Source organism: Schistocerca americana, chromosome X (genome assembly GCF_021461395.2).
Source record: "Schistocerca americana isolate TAMUIC-IGC-003095 chromosome X, iqSchAmer2.1, whole genome shotgun sequence".
In the NCBI taxonomy this organism is placed as follows: Eukaryota; Metazoa; Arthropoda; class Insecta; order Orthoptera; family Acrididae; genus Schistocerca; species Schistocerca americana.
Window position 1 is genome coordinate 876,380,433 of NC_060130.1, and position 13,566 is coordinate 876,393,998.

The following is a 13,566-nucleotide window of genomic DNA, read 5'->3' on the forward strand; positions in this document are numbered from 1 at the left end:
GTGAACTCATAATCTGCATCGCATAAAGCAAGTAAATAGTGAAAAAATAATTTTTATAATTATAGTAAAATGAGACTGAATAGCGTGATTTTATTACTCTGATACGTTTCTCGTCGGTGGCGACAATATAGCTAGGAGAGTTTACATTTTTAATAAAACCATCTGCTCTCTCAATACATCTTTCCTCATTTAATTCTGGAAACTTCGTATGTCTCATGTTCTGCCAAATCGCCAAGCAAATTTCATATATGGCGCTTGGGACACTGGTGTATTCCATCCGAAAAAAGTAATTCAGTGCAGCGAACATAGCAGGCAGTGCACTGCAACTGAAATTCACGTGTCGTGCAGATGTAGAACAGACAGTGGCTCTAAACATTACAATAGTTGAGCTGTGCTTATTGCCTACATGCCTGCCATCTGGAGAACAGACATGCAAGTGGCCGATGAATGTTGCAACCAGAAAAGAAACAACTCAAATGATCCTGATTTATGGAGAATGTAGAAGTGTTGAGGCTGTTGTTGCCTTGTATGCCGAGCATTTTCCAGAGAAAACTAGCTGTCGTTTGCTCTTTTACAAGGTTGTGAACGCTTTCATGTCTGATGGCAGCGTGCAGACCGGCAAAAGGAAACAAAGCAAATATTTTACAAGAGAAGCTAATGATATAGCTGTATTCAGGGCAGTGCACCACAGCCAACAGATAAACGCCCTGCAATTACACCGCGCTTCCAGTATGTTCGGAGGTACTATTGTCACAATACTGCATTGTCATAAGTATCATCTATACCACGTGTCACAGTATCAAGAACTTCATGGCGCCGATTTCTATAACCGGGTAGAGTTCTGTGAATGGGCATCTCAACAAATGCAAACGACTCCCACGTTCTTTGCCGAGGTACTATTTTCCAATGAGTCTACATTCACAAACCATGGATGCATTACGTAACATAACATGCACTACTGGAGTCTATACAATCCTCACTGGTCATGGCAAGTTGACCATCAAAATGCTTGGTCGATTATTGAATGGTGAGGCATCATGCAGAACAAACTCAATGGTACATATTTTATCAGTAGCACGTTGAGTGGACACAAATATCGAACGCTTTTGAAACAGGAACAACCAGTACTACTACAGGATGTTTCCCTGGACGTTCGACAAAGTATGTGGTTTCAGCATGATGATTATCTAGTGCATTATGCAACTGAAGCACGGGAGGTATTATACCATGTTTACACTTATCAGTGGATCGGGAGCAGTGGCCCTATTAATTAACCCGCTAGGTAACCGGATTTGAAGTCACTCGAATTCTTTCTGTTGGGATATTTAAAATATAAGGTGTACAAGTAAGTGCCAATAGGCCATGAAGAGGTGGGCGACCGCTTCAGAAACGCCCGTGCTGACATTCCCAGCTGACATACCCGCAGATAAGCTTCCATGCTGTGTACGGTCATTTGAAAAACAGATCACTAAGTATACTGATGTTGGTGGTACCACGTTTGAACACTTACTCTAATTGGAAAATTAGAGTAGCGTTCGCCTCAAGCCCCAGCCGCAGTGGCGCATCAGTAGACCCCTGTTCGATATATTGGAGGACTACAACGTTGCGAATGGGGTTTCCAATAAGAAGTTATGAAGTATTGGCCTGCCCTACGCACACAGCCTGGTGGTTGGTCCCGCCTGTCAGAGGATATTCAAGAGCTACTGATTAGCATGTCATAAACTATGATTGTGGGTCCATTTCTAATTACCCAATTACAGCGCTGCCTGTGGCGAAATGAAGAAAATGCTTCAGACAGAATGTATGTAGAGTCTGTTGTAGAATCGTAATCTGCAATAAAAAATGGAGGTTCCCACTGAGGATTTCAAAGTTCTCCACCGCCACCCACATACAAGGTGGGGAGTCGAGTGTGGTATCATTGGATGTCCTCCTCCGAGACAAACAAATAGGAATTATAACTGTTCTGAGCAGATGTGTAGTTTTCGAGATATTTCAGTGTTAATGAACATCCTCAGGCACAAATGTTCGCCTGTCGCCACTGAGTTTGCTGAATGCCCCACTGCAGCTAAACATCTGAGATTCCTTTCGTCATAACTGAATATAGCTGCTGATTGAATCAATGGTCTCTGTTCTTTCGGATATATACATATCAAAAAAAGTTTTGCTTCACCTCAGTTCCAAGAGTTCCGGAACCTGTACAGAAAACTGGAATAGAGATCGACATAAACATCATTTCCACACTTTTCATTGCTCATGGAAACCGCATATTGCATGTTGTACCACCATACAGCAAGACCTTCAGAGGTGGTGGTCCAGATTGCTATACACACCAATACCTCTATACCCAGCAGCACGTCCTCTTGCATTGTTGCGTGCCTGTGTTAGTCGTGGCATACTATCCACAAGTTCATCAAGGCACTGTTGGTCCAGATTGTCCCACTCCTCAGTGGCGATTCGGCGTACTTCTCTCAGAGTGGTTGGTGGGTCACATCGTCCATAAACAAACCTTTTGAATCTATCCCAGGCATGTTCGAGAGGGTTCATGTCTGGAGAACATGCTGGCCACTCTAGTCGAGTGATGCCGTTATCCTGAAGGAAGTCATTCACAAGACGTGCACAATGGGGGCGCGAATTGTCGTCTATGAAGACGAATTCCTCGCCAGTATGCAGCCGATATGGTTGCACTATCCGTCGGAGGATGGCATTTACTTATCGTACATTCGTTACGGCGTCTTCCATGATCACCAGAGACGTACGTCGGCCCCACGTAATGCCACCCCAAAACATCAGGAAACCTCCATCTTGCTGCACTCGCTGGACAGTGTATCTAAGGCGTTCAGCCTGACCGGGTTGCCTTCAAACACGTCTCCGGCGAGTGTCTGGTTGAAGGAATATGCGACACTAATCGGTGAAGAGAACATGATGCCAGTCCTGAGCGGTCCATTCGGCATGTTGTTGGGCCTATCTGTACCGCACTACATGGTGTTGTGGTTGCCAAGATGGTCCTCGCCATGGACACTGGGAGTGAAGTTGCGCATCATGCAGCCTATTGTGTACAACAAGTTTGTTTGTGTGGCCATCCCCCGCAGCAAGCATATAAATACTTGTTTTGTAAGGCAGTTTTATTTACGTAACAACTATTGTGTACAGTTTGAGTCGTAATACGACATCCTGTGGCTGCACGAAAAGCATTATTCAAGATGGTGGCGTTGCTGTCAGGGTTCTTCCGAGCCATAATCCGCAGGTAGCGGTCATCCACTGCAGTAGTAGCTCTTGGGTGCCTGATTTGTGGCATCAAGGTAAATGAGAAGTTGGGGTGAAATTTTATAAGTTTTATATGAAAGTGCTCGAAATTACGCCTTTACGTTTGAGCGCACACTGTGCAACGACCCTGTAGTGACTGTCAAACTCTTTCAGACACTCCTGGTAAAGTGGAAATCGCATTGGAAACTGCCATAATGAGCGTTGTCAGCTCTTCATCAGTCTCAATGGTTATTTCATAGACAACAGATTTCAGATGGCCACAGGAGAAAAAATCAGTAGGCTTCAAATCGAGGGTAAGTCCAGGCCATGCCACCAGCCACCCATGCCCTATCCAGATCTCACCAAAGGTTTAATCCAAATGCATTCGCACTGCATATGCGAAGTACACAAGTGCACCATTGTGTTAGTACCTCATTCACTGTCACACGTTGAGTGGAACATGTTCCAACAACTCTGACAGACTTTCTCGTAAAAAGATTAAATACCTGTTTGCGTTCAGTTGCCAGAGGATCAAGCTTGGACCGACCAGGTTATTGCCTACCAAGCCAGTCCAAATGTTTACTGAGAAGCGATCTTGGTGACCATGAACAAAGGCAGCATGCGAATTTTCCCATGCCCATACATGTTGATTGTGGCTGTTGAACATACCTTCTCGTGTAAAGAATTGTAATATTAAATTTCTTAGACTACTGATTCATGAAACAGGCCAAGTATTTAAGAATTCTGTATTGAAACAATTTAGTCATGATGAAGAAAATTTCGGTCATTTAGTTACAGCTGGGCACTGATCGAACTCAACTGTGACGGATGATAATTTGTGTTGGCCTGGAAATTAAACACTGACTCCCTGCAATAACCAAGCAGTCGCCTTAACTGCCTTGGCTATCTGAACATGTCCCCTGTCTGACCCACATCTCCATATGCTGCACACTACAGAGTAGCGCTCCCTATCCATTATACCACTTTCTCGCGGCCTAACTGTATTCTTGCAAGCGTTTGGGTGCCGTTGTGCATCTGCATGGAAACATCGTAATGCCGTGTAGCACATACGTATACAAGATGTATTTGAAATGAATGTAGAAAATGAGAGGGCTGGTAGAGTGGGTCATAACAAGCATATTTCACATAGCAACCTATTTGCATCCCTTAGTGTACGGTGCTAGGCATTGTTCAACAGTATCGCGTGCCACCAACAGGGTAGGCACATAACACGTCAGCCAAGTCATCATTGTAGCAGGTCTGTAGGGCAATGATTTCAATTTATTTACGACATCAAGGTAAAAGAGACATCGGGTTGAAGGTTTTATAACCTTTGTTTGCAAATGCTGTAGTCGACGAAGTCCCAAATATTCCAGGTGGAACAACATTTCAGATTTTCCATCTCTTACCAGGACGTGAACTCATTGCTTTTGGCTGTGCAAATGTCTGTTTGATAGGTGTTGCATAGAGAGCAGCATCTGTGCACACTCTAGAGTCTGGTTCACCATGTGTCAGTTTGTCATCAAATGGGGCCACTCTTATGTTTGTTATTGTGTGGAGTGGACAGGAAATGGAACTCTATTCTTCGGAGGAAAGGGCAGACACACACACTGCACTTACAGAGCAGTGGATGGAAATGCTCACACTGCCCAGTGTTTGTGCATTCGGTGGTTCCTTAATTGTCGACTGCAAGATCCATGCACATTTACTACCATCCACGGGTCCCTATGAGGGACTCGTTCATTTGAGATACATTTTCCACTGGCACGTTCTTGTAATGGTACATGCACATTAAGGGCCTACTTTGAAATCCAATGTATTCATTTTGTGTTACAGGTGAGAAGGACTGATAGATGCAGCCATCGATGCGCAGTGCATACACCAGGGTTTGAAGAGGAGGCATTAGCACTGCTGGCAAACACACTCTCAGCAAGCTCTCAGCTTGTTGCACGGGAAATGGCTGTAAGTCATTCCACAATTTGGTGTGTGTGGCATGAAGATCATTTGCACCCCTACCGCTTTCAGAAGGTTCACGCCCTTAACCCAGATGATCCTCCATTTTGAACTGAATTGTCCCAGTGGTTTTTGCAAGGTGTGCTATTCAGTCAGACCTTCTGAACAGTGTACATTTCATGGATAAAATGTTGTTAAAGTGTAGCATATAGCATTAATTAAGTTTCAAATCATCATACATTTTGTCTTATTTTCAAACTTGCTTAAAATACTCTGGAGGTAAACAGTCACCCATTTGGATCTCTGGACAATGGTTATTCAGGAGGATGTCATGGTCAGGAGAAACAAAGCTGGTGTTCTATGGGGTGGAACATGGACTTTTAGAGCCCTTAATCAGGCAGGTAGGTTAGAAAATGTAAAAAGGGAAATGGGTAAGTAGGAATTGGTGAACTTCAGTGGCAAGAGAACAGTACTTCTGGTAAGATAAACATAGGATTATAAATACAAAATCAAGAAGGGGTAATGCAGGAGTAGGTTTAATAATGAATAAGAAAATAGGAATCAGGTAAGCTACTATGAACAGTGCAGTGAATAAATTACTGTAACCAAGATAGACACAAAACCCACACATACCACACTAATAGAAGTTTATAAGAGAACTAGCTCCATAGATGATGAGGAGACTGAAGAAATGTATGACGAGACAAAAGAAATTATTCAGACAGTTAAGATAAATGAAAAGCGCTAGTTTGCTTTTGTTCTAGGCTATTAATTTATTGTGTTAACTGGTTTTGGCGTACAAAGCCATCGTCAGACATTTACTAACTATTGTCTCCAAAGGAGTTATAAAGTTTGTAAAAAACATTGGAAAAGAAGGTATGCATCTAGATTGAAGCACAGAAACACAGTAAATGACATCTTTGACAGTGTGATGGTAATGCACTGTAAAAAGTAAAATGTTGAACAATAAATAAATATAAAGGGAGCAAACAGGAAACAACTTTAAAAGTGGAAAAGTATGTCTACATAACAGTTTATATTAATAAACAAAACCAATAAAATAAAATAAAATTTGTACTTGACAAGGCCACTTGAAGAGGTATAAAACATGGAGACTGATACACAAACCAATTAAAAGATAGAATTATCAATAGTAAATACAGAATGAATGAAGAACTTAAGCAATATCAACAAGATAAACATAAATGAATAAATGCAGGAGAATGGAGGAATGTGAGGGAATATACAGTAAATGCCATTTTTTAGAGAGTGGTGGTACTGCATTTACTCGTAAAAAGTGAAAGGTTTAACAATATACACATACAGGAAAAACATTAATATTATACTCAAAAACTGTGCCTGTATAACAGTTTGCATCAAACACATGACCCAAGTAAAATAAAAACAGCACTTGACGAGACAACTTCAAGAAGTATTATACATGGAAAGTAATACAAGTACCAATTAAAAGAAATAAACTTAACAGTTGTAACAATAGACTATATAGGTTACATAAAAGAACAAATGGATATGGGAAAATTGGGTAATATGAGGGAACAGATATTGTTGGAAGCAATGAAAAGTTGGAGGATTATGTGTAGCTTAGATGATGGGAAGTATTAAGCTGTATCTGATCATTTAAGTTTATATCTGGACTGTGAGCTAAATATTTGGTAATTTCCAGGGCTTCCAGAAGATTGAGTTTTTGGCCTTTGTTCCTAAGTAAAGGACAAAGACCAAAAACTCTATCTCTTAATATGTCCCTCTTCTAAACTTCACATAACTCTCAGTTTCTCATTACTTTTTATTTGCCTTGCTTCATTTATTTAATGAAAACTACTAAATAGGCACAGTTTTTAAGTATAGTGTCAATGTTTTTCCTGTATTTGAATATTCATCAACCTTTTCATTTTTAAATGCAGTACCACCACACTCTCAAATGTGGGATTTACTGTAAGTTCCCTCACATTCCTCCTGTCTTCTGCATTTATTCATTTCTGTTTATGTTACTGATACTGCTTAAGTTCTTCACACATTCTGTAGTTACTATGATTATTCTTTCTTTTAATTGGTTTGTGCATCAGTCTCCATGTTTTATACCTCTTCAAGTTGCCTTGTAAAGAACAAATTTTACTTTATTGGTTTTGTTTATTAACATAAACTGTTATGTAGACATGCTTTTCCAGTTTTAAAGTTTTTTCCTGTTTACTCCCTTTATATTTATTTATTGTTCAACCTGTTACTTTTTACATTACATTACCACTACACCTTCAAAGCTGTCATTCACTGTGTGTTTGTGCTTCAATCTAGATGTGTACCTTTTTTCCAATGTCGTTTACAATTGTATTTTTTTGCGACAATAGTCAGTAAATGTCTGATGAAGGCCTTGTAAGCCGAAAGTCGGTTAACACAGTAAATTAATGCTGTAGAACAAAATCAAACTAGCGCTTTTCATTTATTATAACGTTGTTCTACCAAGAACTTACAGAAGATTCAGGTAACAGATAGTTAAAGCTGATGAAAATTTAATTGTGATGGAGGACTGGAATTCGATAGTAGGAGGAGGAAGGAAAGTAAAACAGTTGGTGAGTTGGATTGGACAAAAGCAATGAAAGAGAAAGCCGCCTTGTAGAATTTTGCACAGAGCATAATTTAATCATTGCCAACACTTTGTTTGTTTAAGAAAGGAGGTTATAAATGTGGAAGTGACCTGTAGATACTGGAAAATTTCAAATTGATTATACAACGGTAAGCCAGAGATTTTGGGACCAGAATTTAAATTGTATGACATTTACAGTGACGGATCTGGACTCTGACCACAATTTATTGATTATGAACTGTGGACTAAAAGTGAAAAATTTGAAAAAATGGGGGAAATTAAGGAAATGGGACCCAGATAAGATGAAATAACCAGAGGTTGTTGAGAGTTTCAAATGGAGAATGAGGCAATGATTGACTGAAACATGGGAAAAAATAGAGTAGAAGGTGATTAAGTAGCTTTGAGAGATGAAACAGTGAATGCAGTGAGGAATCACAGGCAGCTGATCAAAGCCACCCATGGGAACCCCTATTCGACCCATGCACTATAGGCAAGAGGACTAGTTATATTCAAGGTTATAACACAACTCGATGTTGGTCACGTGGTCTTGTGTGATATAAAATTGATGGGAAACACTCCCATCTCTCACCTACATTAAAATGGTGGGAAACCCTGCCCCTCTCCACTGGACCCATAAGATGCTAACTACTCCACCCCTTCCTCATCCTTTGTAGTTCAGCTGTGTAGATGGGGCGTTAGTCTTCCGCTGAGTACCATAAGGAGAGGATTAGGTTTGTTATAAGCAAATTATTACTAACAATAATTCTATAGTGAAAGGGTTTGGCAATAATAACATTGATGTAACAAGTTAATTTATGGTTTATTAACAACAATTTTTTTCAATACAATTTTTTCAATAGTTTTGATGTGTCGTCATTTCTATCATTTTTTTTCGTTTTCCGTCCTTTCTTAGCTGCTTCAAAATACATGTAGGTATATTCCGTCTCTGCAACAAAATGAAAGGCAGTTTTTGTGTCATACGCATTTTACTTCTTTTATTTGTGAAGCATCTTCAGTGGCTTGTAATACATGTTTATTTTATGGTTGTAATAAATCATATGTTAGTTACAAGTATGTTACTGTACTACTTTTTCTCTTGTTTTCTAGTTAGAAACTACTTTTTCTGTACAAGTTTAGTAAGGTTAAATTGTTCTTCGGTGTTTCTTAAGATTTCCTGTGTTTTAAATCCACGTGTGTCGTCCTGGAGATGTATTTATTCGGTTTGCATACTCCAGATGACCGATTTTCATCGTTTATTCGGCCACATTTATCACTTTCGCTGTGTATTGAATGTGTGTGTTTACAGTGTGTAGTGTTGCGAACTATCACTTTGTCTTTTGTTTGTGCATCGGTGTGTATGTTTGGTTTGATATTTGTTATGTATGTGTGTGTGTGTGTGTGTGTGTGTGTGTGTGTGTGTGTGTGTGTGTGTGTTTTATTCTTTGAGTGGACTGATTTGTGTGTGTGTGTGAGAGAGAGAGAGAGAAAGAGAAAGGGGGGGGAGAGAAACAGAGATAGAAATTAAGTTATTATTTAGTGTGGTTATGTTTTTCATTTTTTTAATAATAGTAATAATAATAATAATGGTAGTACTTTATTCAACATCGAATGATTCATTGCATATGTATAAAAACAGGTTACAATTACTGATACACAGCACAATAATACAGTCTTCTGTTTGTGCTGTGGTGTGTATGTTCGGTTTGATATTTGTTATGTATGTGTGTGTGTGTTATTCTTTGAGTGGACTGATTTGTGTGTGTGTGTGTGTGTGTGTGTGTGTGAGAGAGAGAGAGAGAGAGAGAGAGAGAGAGAGAGAGAGAGAGGGGGGGGGGAGAAACAGAGATAGAAATTAAGTTATTATTTAGTGTGGTTATGTTTTTCATCTTTTTCAATAATAGTAATAATAATAATAATAATAATAATGGTAATACTTTATTAAACATCGAATGATTCATTGCATATGTATAAAAACAGGTTAACAATACGATTAAATTCCAAATAAAATAGTTTGCTTAACACTATTTACATATTTTTGAAGCACTTCTTATTCTGCATGTACTTATGGTATTCTTCTAATGTGTAAAATGGATTTAGCTGAAATTTAAGCGTCGTTGTGGGTAGGTCATAACTTTACTGGACAGTGTGTTGGCTATCTTTAAACCTGTATACTGCGGATCCTTTTCATAGAGTGCTGGTCTGTGGCTGCTAATGTAAAATTTTTCTTTATTTCTGGTATTGTACTGATTCAAATTGAAACAAATGTTTTGCTGCAGTCTTTTAACAACTAATATGGCTTTTATAATGTACATGTTTACTATGGTGAGTACACCAGTTTTTGGAAACAAGCCACGTCATGATTCCTTATATTTTGCTCCAGAGATGATTCTTACAGCCATTTTCTGACGTAGCAGTGGCTTATTTAGATTTGCTTTGGTTGTTACTCACCAGATTTATATTCCGTAATTCAGGTGAGAGGAAAATAGAGCATGGTATGCAGTCTTTGGGACAACAGTGTCGTTGCGTAACTTGCTAATCATATTAAATGCAAATATGTTCTTAGACAACTTAAATGCTAGAGTGTCAACGTGTGTGTCTCACTTCAGATTGCTCTTAATTGTTAAACCGAGGCATTTTACACTAAACTCTTTTTTAACTAATTAATTGCCTATGTATAGTTCATTCATCATTAAAACTACTGTCGTTAAACTCCATGAGACATGTTTTACTTCTGCTTACATTTAAGTGGCTTTCATTAAAGTACTGTACAGTTTCATTTGTCACATTATTACAGTGGGTCTCTACTTCATTAAATGATTCCTTTTTACACACAATGTATGTATCATCTGCATACAGAATTGTTTTGGAACTCTGAGTGCAATATTTTATGTCATTTACATAAATCAAAAACAGAAGAGCATCAGTACTGAGGCCTGGGGCACTCCGTATTTTATATTAGTGATTTTGGATTCGTGAACACCACTTTCAGTTTCAAGCAGTACAATTTATTTTCGGTTACTCATATAAGATTTTATTATTTCATGAGCAGTGCCTCTGATGCCAATATTCCATAGCTTTTCTAATAGGACTGTGGCGTTCACTCAGTCGAAAGCTTTCTCAAGATCAAGGTATATACCTGCAACATGTTCCTTGTTCTTGATGTCACTTATTATCTGTTCAATTAACTGAGCAGTCGCTGTGCAGGTTGATTTACATTTTAAGAATCCATTTTGATTTTCAAACATTAGGTTGTGCAGCTGGAGAAAGTTTATAATTCTGCCGTATATGACTTTTTCAACTATTTTGAAAAAGACTGGTAGTACTGAGATGGGTCTGTAGTTTTGAATTTTGAGTTTGTCTCCTTTTTTAAAGATTGGTGTTGCCTGAGCTATGTTTAGTCTGTCTGGGAAGGTGCCTAATTCTATTATATTATTTACTGCTATAGACAGAGGTACAGACACGCTTCCTCTGCACACTTTAATACATTAATACTGAGGCCATAATTGCCTCTGGAACTGGAAGACCTTAGAGACCTAATGATGTTAACTATTTCTTTGCAATTTGTGGGGGCCAGATATATGCTATGCTTAGATGGATTGCCTTTAAAATTACACTGCAGGTTATTACGTTTGTCATTGATAGCTTCCCCTAGCGAAGAAAAATATTCATAGAATATATTAGAAATTTCGAGTTGATCTTTTACTACTATCCCATTGTGGTCAGTATTAAAGTCCAAACAGCATTGTCTCTGCCTGTTCTAAAACTGTTTATCACTCCCCAGCCACCAGTAGTAACACTGTGTGAAGCCTGAAGCTTGTTTGTGACATAACTGCTCCTGGTCTGTATTAATAAATCTTTATAGTATTCATGATAAGTTTTGAAGGACTCCTTTAGCTTGAGATTTTGTCTATTTTCAGCATTGCACTATGGAATAATTTTAATTTTTCGCTTGCTTCAATGACATCATTATTTATCCATATAATTTTGTTTATATTTTTAGTTTATGTAACTTTAGTGGCTACAACTGGCCATGTGACATCAAAACAATAGTAGAAGCCAGCAACAAAGCTGGTGTGCAACTTGACACAGCCAACATGAATTTTCAGTTGCCCAATAATACATGTTACGCTGATGAACATTTCCATGATTCATGAATGTAGTCTCATCAGTAAATAAAATCAAATTAATAAATATGTCATCCCTCTGTATCTGAAGTTGAGCCCATCGGCAGAACTCAATGCAATGCATACAATCCGTACCAGTTAATTCTTGATGGAGACTGATATGGTAAGGATGATATTTGTGGCGATGCATAACACAAACAACACTACTCTGGCGCATGACAGATTCAATTGTGATCTTGAACCACAGTGGCAAGTGTACCAATTTCCGTTTCCTCGTTAGTAACTTTCCTTTTCTGGATATGTTTCCAATGCATTAAAGATTCAGTTGTTGTCAATTTATCATACACATATTTAAATGTACGACATGTAGGGTGAGTTCGTTGAGGATATCTTTCAGCATATAAATCTCTAGCTCTCAATGAATTTCGTTGGCATTCTCGGTAAATGAGAAGCATATCAACTTGTTGTTCGAAGGAATGTATCATTCACATTCGCTTGATTCGACGATACTAGTCTTACCGTTCCTATTAGTGCTGTATTGCGAAAGCATCGAATGGTGCTTACATGTCAATGGCACATTAGATGGATACGCCGAATTCGGCGTATATTTACTATTTGTACGATGTAAGAGAGAGAATTGTCAGAGAATGTGCTTCGATAAGTGCTGAAGTGATAAGGAATACCACTCAATCCAGGCTAAGAAGATTGCAGCACTGCATTGATACCAATGGTCATCACTTCCAACACCTTCTGTAAATGGACGTTCATGCCACCTTATTGAGCTTCGTTGACCTTCAAAGACCTTACTGTTACACATCACTGGATTCGTCTCGATAGCCAATATCAGAAAATAAGTTTTAAACTATAGCATCGAATTTGAAGAAACAAAGTTGACCTTCATATCTTTGATGCGACACGTTGTCCCACAGACTTTTCAGCTACTATCATACTTTTGGAGTTGTTATAGGTGGTAATAGTTAGTGACTCACCCTGTATATCAGCAAGTCAGATAGATTTTTCAAAAATGTATCCACAGATCCCCCAGGTGTCCTATGCACACCGATAACTGCTATATTTTCTCTACCAGATTTTAGATTTACTGCGGAAAATTCCGTGATTCCTTCTATGCAGAATGTACCTACATCAGTAACGCTGAAATTACTTGTTTTAACAGTAAAGATTGCTACACCACCCCAGACTTATTTATCTAGCTAAAGGCAGAACAGTATTTCATGGCGATTGGTTGACTAATGCTAATTAGGTCTTCAGTGTACCAGTGTTCAGTTATGACTACAATATCAGGTTTATCAAGACATGTAATAATATCCAGATCATTATGCGTATTTTTAAAACTACCGAAATTCTGGTGTATGACATTAAGCATTAGTTTCTCCTGCTGGACTATACATGATGATTTAGGGCTACCAAACTGTCCACCAGGCTTTGCAAGTTTCCCAGGCTTGATCACAGTGGCTGTTTGTGTGGTAGATTCTGATTTGGTGTGTTGGGCCATTCCATGATAATGCACTTATTTACAAAGCTATAAGGAGAATTTTGTGTAATTTCCTCGACAGTTAATTTGCTGACAGTCTCTTTGTCTCTTTTATTCATGTGCATACCATGAGTTGTATGCAGGTCTCTTTCTAG